Genomic DNA, 11,029 nt, shown 5'->3' with positions numbered 1-11,029 from the left:
TGGCCAAATAGTGTCAGATGTATGAGTATATATCAGTACTCCTCCCGTCTTCATAGGCCAATTACCTTTACCTAAATTTTGGCTGTAAAAACACTAGGTATGAATTTATAAAGCCAAAAGGCAAACGTTGTTTGAAAGTCAAATGAGAGTCGTTACATTGGGTCCAACCTTTAGAAGTTTTTAAATAGCATGTGTAATGCCCTGATGTTGTAGAAGGACCGTCATGAAAAATAATAGCTACAGTTGTAAAGGTTCTTCCTGATATCGATAACTGAGAAGCCACAACATTTTTAATAGAAGTTGTCAATTTAGTTCCATCAGGTCTACATCGTTGGAACATTAAAATGACATAGTGACCATAATTTTGTAGAAATAATGTGGACAGCATTGCAGACTTATATTGGGTACACACCATATTGTGATCCGCTGCTTTAACTAGATTATTAAAAGGCACTGATTTGCAGTCTGGTAAAGTCAAATATATAAATCTTTCAGAGTCTATTCTAGTAGTACTTGATGTAGCACAGTTATCACAGTCATGTTGCCATTGATAAGAAAGGTTAAAAAGATTTTTTATATCTACTCCTTCATCTTGCAATACATCAAACATATACATTAAAAATTCCTGACAATCCTGCTGAATATTCTGTGAAAATTGATTTTGACCTGATCATATGTCTAGAAGATTTCTAATTTCTGAAACACTTTCTATTTTTGCTCTATCACTACTACATTTCTATAACACAGAATTCAATAAACAGCACAATGTTTGTTCCCGATTTTCGACAATCTGTTTTTGTAAATTTTGAAGAAAAAAAACAACATTAACTACTACATTAGCATAGCAGTTGACACCAGAACTGTTTTCAAACTGAAATCCAGCAACATCTTCAACAGAATCATTTTTCTTTCTCTTTACAATTACACTTTTATCTACTTTATGCCTTTTTTCTGATACCTCACTGCAATTACTCTCATTTCTTCTTTTTCGGCCTACCACACGTTTTTCAATCAGAGGATATTGAGGCAAATGTGGAGCATACTCTCTTCTTAACCTATTGTATTCTTTAACACAATGTAGATCTGCACAAATCTTTGTTTCATCACACTCAATCAAGTACAATCCTGATAAAGTTCTGACTCGTGAGAATGCCACATATGCCATACCCTCTTTAAACACAGAACTTCCAATGTTCACCAAAGCGCTATCTACACTTAAACCTTGAGACTTATGAATTGTCACCGCATATGCCAAACAAATAGGAAACTGTTTTCGGCGAACATATAAGTCTTTCACGAGCAAAAATCTAGCTGAACAACGACAAATTTGTTCTATTTCATCAATGCCATAAAATTTTATTTTTAAAATTTCAATTCCATCTCTATTTTTGTAATTCACAAAACCAACAACATGACCCATTGCTCCATTTACCAGACCTCTTTCAACATTTAAATTCCTTCTCAAAATGATACGATAATTTAAACACACATTCAGAGTCTTTTCAAAACCAGCAGTTTTAGATATAGTCTTCTCTAATGAATCCAATTTTGATTTCAAATTTTCAGACAAAATAATTGTTGCTCCCATATGCTCTATTTTATCTGTAGCTTCCAGTTTCACTATCTCTTCATTTTCTAACTGTAACATTTTGTTATTGAACATGGAACATTCTTTCAGAGTTGGCATCAAACATATGCCAGATTTCTTCTCGTTAATTTTCTTAAAAATATTCTCTGGAAGAATGTTTTCATTTGGGTACAAATTTGAAATTAATTGTCCATGTAAAGCTTCTTTCCCTTGCTGACTTAGTTGTCCGATTCTTACATCTTGTAAAATATTTTTATAATCTTCATCCTGCCGCATATTTTGAAGCAGTTCTGCATATTTGAAGTTTAACCATATATTAACGTTTCCAATACTCCCTAAGCACTTCCTGGTATCTTCATGCGTGAGCATTTTGAACACAGGTTGTCCTTTCACTTGAGTCAACTGCAGAAGATCTCCAAAAACAATAATATGTTTTCCTCCAAATAAGACATCAAAGTCTGTTCTAAGAATTTCTTGCATTCTCAAATGCACAAAAGCAAGCATTATATTTGACACCATGCTTACTTCATCAATGATAAGAAGTTTCATTTTCTTCAGGACTCTCGAAACTTCGGAACATGCATCTCCAGATAGCTTGTGATACTCCAATTTGTTATCATGCTCCACTGGCAGCATCAGTAAACGATGTAAAGTAATCCCTTTAATGTTATGTGCTGCCAGCCCAGTTGGAGCGGTAACAACACAAGACAGCGATGATTCAGTCCTTTTCTGCAGATAAGTTGCAATTGCTTTAATCAGAAAACTTTTTCCAGCTCCCGCTTCTCCACTCACGTACAGTTGGACAGGCTTAAATGATGTACATGAGCACTCTTTTTTGTCATGACTGAATCCATGTTCAATCTGTTCTGTGACTTCGTCATATATCTGTTTCTGCTCAAGGTTTAGTTGTTTCACCAAATCTTCTAAGTTAACTTCATCAACTTGAGCTTGTTCCATAGCTCTTTCCACGTCATCCATGGCAGTGGCAGCTTCATTTTGGATAACTGGTCCTCCAAGTGGATCCTGACTCAATGAAGCAGAACTCTGACTGTCTTGAGAACTGTCTCTAGCAATCTCTGCAGCAATTGTGGCTTCTTGCTCTATTTCTTCGTTCAACATTTGCAGATAATTTAGAAAAACAGGAAATTCTATGGTATCCTTGGTTGCATTAAAAGAATCTTCGTAACAGAGAAAATCTCCAAGTAGTTCCTCTTCTGTACGCCATGGCTTAAAGAGTTGCAAAAGAGCTAAATAGTAAAATTCCCTTTTCTCTGGATTTCCGCAACTCAATTTTCGATGATTAATCAAATGGCCTTTTTTCTGTCTCACTAGACATCCTTCACACCCAATGATAGCATGTATTCCATTGTTAATATCTTCTCTGATGGTCCTCTTATAAATATAGTTTTGCAGAACTTCATACAAACAAACGTTCTCAAGATGACTACTTCTATTTGGATAATATGTATCCAACATGTTGGTCTTCAAAATAATTGTACTTTCTGGTTCTTTCTCCGCCAAATACTCTATTTCTTGTACAGATTTCAAAACTCGATTTCGTGTTGCAGCAAGACCTAGACTCACCCAAATGATGGTTCTAGATTTGGCATATAGACTTGCTGATGACAATCGATCAGAACATTCATATGCTCCAATTTCTCGATGTGACAACATCTTCAGACTGTAACTGTATAATTTCTTGCTTAGACTCTTTTCATGTGAAATGTCCTCCCACATTTCCTTCAGTTCTGTCTTTTCTTTTTTTGTGATGTAAGACGTCACATATCGAGCCACAGCAATAGAGTTGTCAGCAACGAATTGAATATCCATGTTAGCATTCCACATGGACAAAATCACTGGGTTGTAGTCGTTGATGTACTTGGACTCTTCGTTTCTTTTTAAATTGTATGTATTTTTTGGTGATTTCCTCGTCACAGTATGTCGCAGAGAAGACATCAAATTATTTACTCTTCCTTTAGAAATCACTGGTCGTGAAAAGGCGAAACGACATTTTGTGTAGAACTTGTCCTTGTTTCTGAATTTTCGACGACAGTACTTTCCACAACGATGGGATTGAAAGCGTAAAACTTGTTGCCTTAAACTGTTTTCTTCGGTAGTTTTCGGAACAGCACATGTTGAATACTCTTCAATGAAGCTCATCACTGTCTCATCCGAATCTGTTCCAAATTTGGGTGCATCTTTAATCCACAACAACATATGTATGTGAGGAGCACCTCTCGCTTGATACTCCTTTCTCCACAAGAAATCCAAAACCTCTCCAAGGGGAGGATTTTTTTGTTGGTAATAAAAGACATCATAGCTTCAAATCTATGATTGAAATATCTGCATACATTTACTGGATCCAAAGAACACAGTTCTCCAGGTGTTTTGAATTCTATATTTTGTATATTTGCATTTGCCTCTCGTAGAAATTGAAGTAAGTCCTCCCATGCATACTCGGCACAGCTAAGAGTGAGGAACCATGTAGGAGTTCCTAAGTTTCTTAGCATACATTTCAATTCCCCATGACGACGGTACCAATACTCGTTTGTACCACGCTGACATGCCATGAGATTGATTAGATGAGATTCCAAAATATTATCTTGCAGATTCACTTTCTCCATAAAGTCCCTCGCCGAAACATTTTGTAGATATGCTCCACTTTTCAATATATGGTTTACTGCATAAGAAAGCCCAGACAAGTCACTTTCATACAGTAGATGAAACAAATAGGGAATACATTGACGAAACCTTGGATCTTCAGCATATAATCTTACAGTTCGATATTCAGATGCAGGAATTTGAAGTGGTCGATCATCATATCGTCCACCTCGACCTGTTGGAAATAGCTGTGGAAAACAACGAGCTTCCAAACTTTCTTCCCATACACTAACGGAACTTCCTTTTGCTGCTTTCATTTGAAGCAATTCAATTGCATTCCCCATTACTTCTTTGGAATGCAAAGGATGAACAGTATAATGTTCATATATTTCTTCACTTCTAGAGACATCAACTTTTTCAATTTGGCCGACTGAACAATCACTGTCTTCATCTGCAGCTGTTTCCTCTGCTGCAACACATACATGTTTATAATACTCATTGTTTTTGACTAAATACAACGTTGCCTTTTTGACTTTCCTAACATCCACTAAATCTTGCCAGATTTTTTTACTCTTTGTCGGAACCCCATTAACTAGAATAACTAAAGGTTCCTCTTCTACTTTTTCTATACCAATTGTATCAATATTTTTTTTTTAAATCTAGAGGCAAATAAACAACTCTTCCCTTTAATCCTCTCTGCAAATCTGTAGGAGGCAATTTCCCTATCTTAGGCTCCATGCGAACAATTGCCTGAAAAGGGTGGACACATTGAATCAAAATAGACTCATATGTATTTAAATCCATCAATTCAGGGGGAATGTCTACCAACTCCAGATTATTATGAACAGCTCTAGCAGGCATTCTGTTTTGATTTAATTTATCATTACAATATTTACAAATACGCTGATCAGAACTCAAATCCAAACAATTCTCCACCCACAAATAAGTTGCAAAATCCTTCCACTCATAATTATTCATCTTTTCACTTTTTACGTATAAATCAACTAATCTAGTTTGATGCTTATAATGACTTCGTCGACAACACACACAAGTAAAATTCGGCCTTTCACTTGATTTCACCTTAAACCTGGTAATTTCCTGCTCAAACTTTTCTGTACTTGAAATCTGTACATTGTCTTCCACATTACCTTGAATTGCTGTGTCAATTTCTACACTATCCTCTTATGTTATCAAAATAACAAATCTCAATTTCTTCACAAATCTCCTTCACATCTAATTCAGTTCCATGCAAAAGAACACTGTTTAATTGTTTAAGCTTAAGTGCTGGACTTTTTGCATAATACAACATTCTCACTAATTTCCTCATTTTGGTATGATGCACTGCTAACATCCTAAAATGATGAAAAACACTCCGACAGACTTTTCTAGAAAGACAAGCCAGTGAATGGCCTTGCAAACCTGTCTTTTCTCTCACTCTGCAAGGATCTAAGTCTTGCAACAACTTCACTTTCTGCTTTAGACTTTTCTTACTATATGTACGTAAGAAATTACAAAACAAATCAATTGATTCCTGTCACACACTACAAATACGACTACACTTCCAAGTGTACACTGGACCCTTAGTACGTCTCCCTAAAACTTCATCAGTTAACACCTCTTCTGGTTCTCTAGGCACAAGTTTCTCTTTTTCAATCGGACAACCGTCTTTCACTTCATAGGCTCGACCACTGGTGTCAACTGCATGCACTAAATCATTCTCCTGGAAGTAACTCTCCTCATTAAAAAATGGCTCACAACTTGAACTGTGCATCCATTCTCCAGAAAAAACTTTACAAAAATTAGTCCGATTAATTACTCTTTTCCATCTACTGTTCGATTTGAAAACATCAATTGTCTTGTTAAGTGTCCTAATTCTATTGATTATTAAAATAAATAACTTCTTCTCAACTTCAAAAGCCTGATCAACAATCTTCTCTACACTTTTTTTTTTCTTATAAAAAGCAGCTCTCTGTTTACCTTTCCTAATGTTTTTTAACAAATTTAAAACCACTCTATTGCGAAACATTCGTCTACGAATGTCTCTAAACTGATTCTGCCTTCTATTCCTATACATATTATTCTCTCCTGCTACAGTTGTAGGATTCTTTGAGGTTCTCTCCTTCCTTTTCAAATTTACTCTCTCATTTTCTTTTTCTACATGCTGTCCATCATTTTTTTTTACAGTACATATGTTCCGAATAAAAGACTTAGTTGTCTTACCAGGAGCTTGGTTCCTGTTTTTTGAAGTATTTGTTGTGGAAGAGTGCTGTAATTCCGTTGCTGTTTTTGATTTTTCTCGGTTACGTTGTTTTCTTGTCCTTTCCCTTGTGGGCATGTTTGCTTACTCTTGAAATCTTGATTTCAATCTGTGTTAAAGAAAAAAATAGCACATTATAGACCACTATTACCAAACAACAAAGCAATGACAAAAAGCAAACGATCTATTCAGGGTTACAGATCAGGTGAGGATTCTCCAGGGGTACACAAAAGGTGAGGCCTGTATTGAAGAGTATAGTGGAAGACAGTTCTGTCCACAGGTACAAAGAAGATGAGACCTATGTCTAAGTCCACTGCACTCTTATACACAGGCTTCACCACCTATGCTTCCCAGGAAAGCCCTCTCTCCCACTACAGTCTTGATCATAAACCTCACCTCATCTGTCCCTATGGACATGTCTCACCTCATCTGCACAATCTACTTCCTAATCTCAGGTAACACAGATGACATAATTGATCCTCATTTATAAAGCCATGCGTCAGTTTTGCGCTACTGAAGCGTCACTTTTTGTGACCCATTGGCATCATAAAACATGTGCCTTGTTGCACCATATTTAAAAAGTGACGCATGTAGGTAAATGCGTCATTTTTAAAACCTTTTGCATCACATTATACCTCTGTCAAGTGTAATGTACAGAGAGGGGTCATTTCTCTGCAAAAAGCCTCGTAATAATGACACAGTGAAATCTATAAAATTTCACTGCGTCACTTTTAGGAAACTGTTATGTCAAAATCTTGCACCTGCCTCACAGTAGGGATAAGACTGAGGCAAACGCTTTCACATGGGGCTTTCCCCATGTGATACGATTCTCACACCTAAGCAGGAGTGCTGATGAGATGAAGACTCTCCAGGGGAGCACAAAACGTGAGGCTTGTGTCCAAGAGTGCAGTGGACAAGACTAAACTGGAGTAGTGTGCAAGAAAAAGATGAGCCTCATTTATAAAGCCATGCGTCAGTTTTGCGCTACTGATGCGTCACTTTTTGTGACGCATTGGCAGCATAAAACATGTCCCTTGTTGCACCATATTTAAAAAGTGACGCATGTAGTTTGATGCGTAATTTTTTAAACCATTGCACCACATTATACCTCTGTCAAGTGTAATGTACATAGAGGGGTCATTTCTCTGCAAAAAGTCTCGTAATAATGACGCAATCAAATCTATGAGATTTCACTGCATCACTTTTATGACACTGTTACATCAAAATCTTGCACCTGCCTCACAGCAGGGATAAGACCGAGGCAAACGCTTTCACATGGAGCTTTCCCCATCTGATACGATTCTCTCACCTAAGCAGGAGTGCAGATGAGATGAAGCCTGTCCAGGGGAGCACAAAAGGTGAAGCTTGTGTCCAAGAGTGCAGTGGACAGGACTAAACTGGAGTAGTGTGCAAAAAAAGATGAACCTCATTTATGAGGCCCTGCGTCAGTTTTGCACTGCTAATGCGTCACTTTTTGTGACGCATCAGCGGCATAAAACATGTACCTTTTTGCGCCATATTTAAAAAGTGACGCATGTAGGTAGATGCGTCACTTTTTAAACCTCTGCGCCACATTATACTCAAAAATGAAAAAAGCCATTAATTTTCCCCAAAATCGTTTTTCACATCACATTTAGGAAACACAGCACAGGTCCTATGTACAAGCATTCCATATCATTACTGAAACCTCACTATTTTACAAAATACAATTCCTCTATGCAAACAAACTCAATATGCTTCCTACACTGAGTTAACACAGGAAACATCATTGTAAAGAGTCAAATTGACACCTGTGTCTAAGAGTGCAGTTGGGGATAGGCTTCATGAAGCCTAGTCCACTGCACTCTTAGACACAAGCCTCACCACCTACGCTCCCCAGGAAAGCCCAAACATGTACCTTTTTGCGCCATATTTAAAAAGTGACGCATGTAGGTAGATGCGTCACTTTTTAAACCTCTGCGCCACATTATACTCAAAAATGTATTCATTTTGCCCAAAAACGTTTTTGATATCACATTTAGGAAATACAGCACATTTCCTATGTACAAGCATTCCATGTCATTATTGAAACCTTACTATTTTACAAAATACAATTCCTCTATGCAAACAAACTCAATATCCTTCCTACACTGAGTTAACACAGGTAACATCATTGTAAAGAGTCAAATTTATTTCTTTAAACATGCACACATTCTTTATTCTTTTAAAAAAATGTAAAAGCCATTCATTTTTCCCCAAATCGTTTTTGACATCACATTTAAAAAACACAGCACAGGTCCTATGTACAAGCATTCCATGTCACTACTAAAACGTCACAATTTTACAAAATACAATTCCTCTATGCAGTAAAAACTTTTTACCAAGCATTATCAAAAAGCATGACACAAAGCAACATTAAAAAACCACAATTTGCTTCCAAATCTTCTCCATAGAGTATACAAGTCTCTATGTATATTAAATGAATCATAACTCACCTTTACAAATGCTTTAGGAGATTCACAACAGTGTCAGATACACACACCAATATTTCTTTAGCAGAGCAAAAGGTATGTTCTCCAGGCACTGCAAACCTTAATGGCACAGAGAACCTCTAATTCTACACACATATTCCTCATGGTAACCAATCAAAACTCTGCCCTCTGTATTTTCAAACCAACACCCTTCCCCCCCTCAGCCCTTTCTACCTGTTACCATAGCAACTCCCTCCTCACTGAGCTCTCAGGTTTAAAAGTTTATTCTACAATGTTGCAAATCACCTCAGCAAGGATGTTTGACCTGCGAATACACCAGCTTATCTGGTGCAATGTTTTTTTAAATGACTTTTTTTTAACCATTGAAATTACTTCTTACACAGAACACAACCATGCACCCTAACTTTCAGTTTTCAACTATCTCAATCTACCAATCATTGCTTGTGACTCGCGAGCACTGAAAGTCTACAGTTTTTTTTTTTGCAGACTCCTATTGTTCCAACTGCCATTTCTTTCCCACACTTCATCTGACTGCACCAGAATCTCCTCTCACCATGTATTCTGTCTGGATTATTGGACATAGCTATATCCACTGGGCTCAAAGGTATGCAGCTACCAGAAATTTTCACAACCTTGATTTATAAAATGTGAACATTAAATGGATTGGCCAGAGAGGATTAAGATGTCACCAATTGACTCCATTGGTGAAAACCTTTTTGCATTTGCCACACCCTAACCTCATAATTCTGCACTGTGGTGGAAATGACTTAGGCACTTTGACTGGGGTAGGTCTGGAAATGCTTTTAAAGGACACCTTTGGGCAATTGATGGCACTTTTTCCTCAAACTGCCTTGGTATTTTCCAATATTTGCCAAAGACAGAAATGGAAGTGGTCCAACCAATTTTGTCCACAATTTGAGAAAGCACGGAAACATGTGAATAAATCTGTTTCTGCTTACATGAGAGACTATGGAATGGGTTCAATATACAACAACAACTTGCGTTACAACATGCAAGATATCTACAGAGGAGATGGTGTGCACTTCTCAGATGAGGGGAATAGAATATTCCTCCTGAATTTAAGACTGTGCATTGGTACCTACTTGTAGGTACCTAAATCAGCCACAAGACCCAAAAGCTCTTTTCAGAGCTACCCTACCTCTGATCACTCAAAATGATTATCTTTTTCTAACTTTTTTCACTATTTTTCACTAAAGTACGCTCCCCGGTACGCTTCCCGGTGCGCGTACCGGGCGCTCCCCGCGCGAAAATTTAAAAAGATTTTTTATTTTTTTGGGTCTATATGGGCCTCCTAACACCCCCTCAGAAAACCTAGGGGGTCAGGAAGTGCCTACCGTGCCCCCTTATACCCTTTTCCAACATTGTTTGTTCTCCATTTTCTGACTCAAATGTACCGAAACACAAAATGGAGGACTCCCGTAGCGCTGCCGGTACGCGTACCGGGGCGTGCACCGGGAAGCGCTCCCAAAAATGTTAAAAGTTAATTTACATAAAAACCACTGGAGACACTTTCACCAAATATAGAATAGGCCATACTACATACCAGTCCCTATCATTTTCCCAAATTTGGTGGAATTCCATTGAGCCATTTGAGCTGTAGCACTGTCTAAATATCCTGAGGTAAATTACATGACTAAAACACATATGAAAGTGTTAGAATTTGCAACCAATGAAAATGTTACTTTCATTTTGTATTTTTATGTGCTGACATTTCATTGGTTATGAACATGAATATATATGAAAAATGAGAGGGAAACGCGGCCATTTTGAGTACTACTACCTGAGGTACATTTATAAAGGATTTCCTCTGAAAACATAAACTCCTTTCTGAAAGGTAATTTGTTAATTTTTAAGGGGAACTATGTTCTGCACTTTAAGTTAAATTGGAAAAACGTTTTCTGATAGTTTTTTACTGTCCCTCTGTTATAGTTATAGATTCATATAGGCTTCTCTGTTATAGTTATGGATTGATTTAGGCTTCTCTAGTATATTTATGAATTTACTTAGGCTTCTTCACATGCACTTTTTTATATTTCTACTTCCTGCCTGATACCATACACTGCCCAAAGATAACTTGACTGTTAAAAACTC

Source organism: Lissotriton helveticus, chromosome 1_2, assembly GCF_964261635.1.
Source record: "Lissotriton helveticus chromosome 1_2, aLisHel1.1, whole genome shotgun sequence".
NCBI classification, from domain to species: domain Eukaryota; kingdom Metazoa; phylum Chordata; class Amphibia; order Caudata; family Salamandridae; genus Lissotriton; species Lissotriton helveticus.
Note: the sequence above shows the minus strand (reverse complement) of the source record.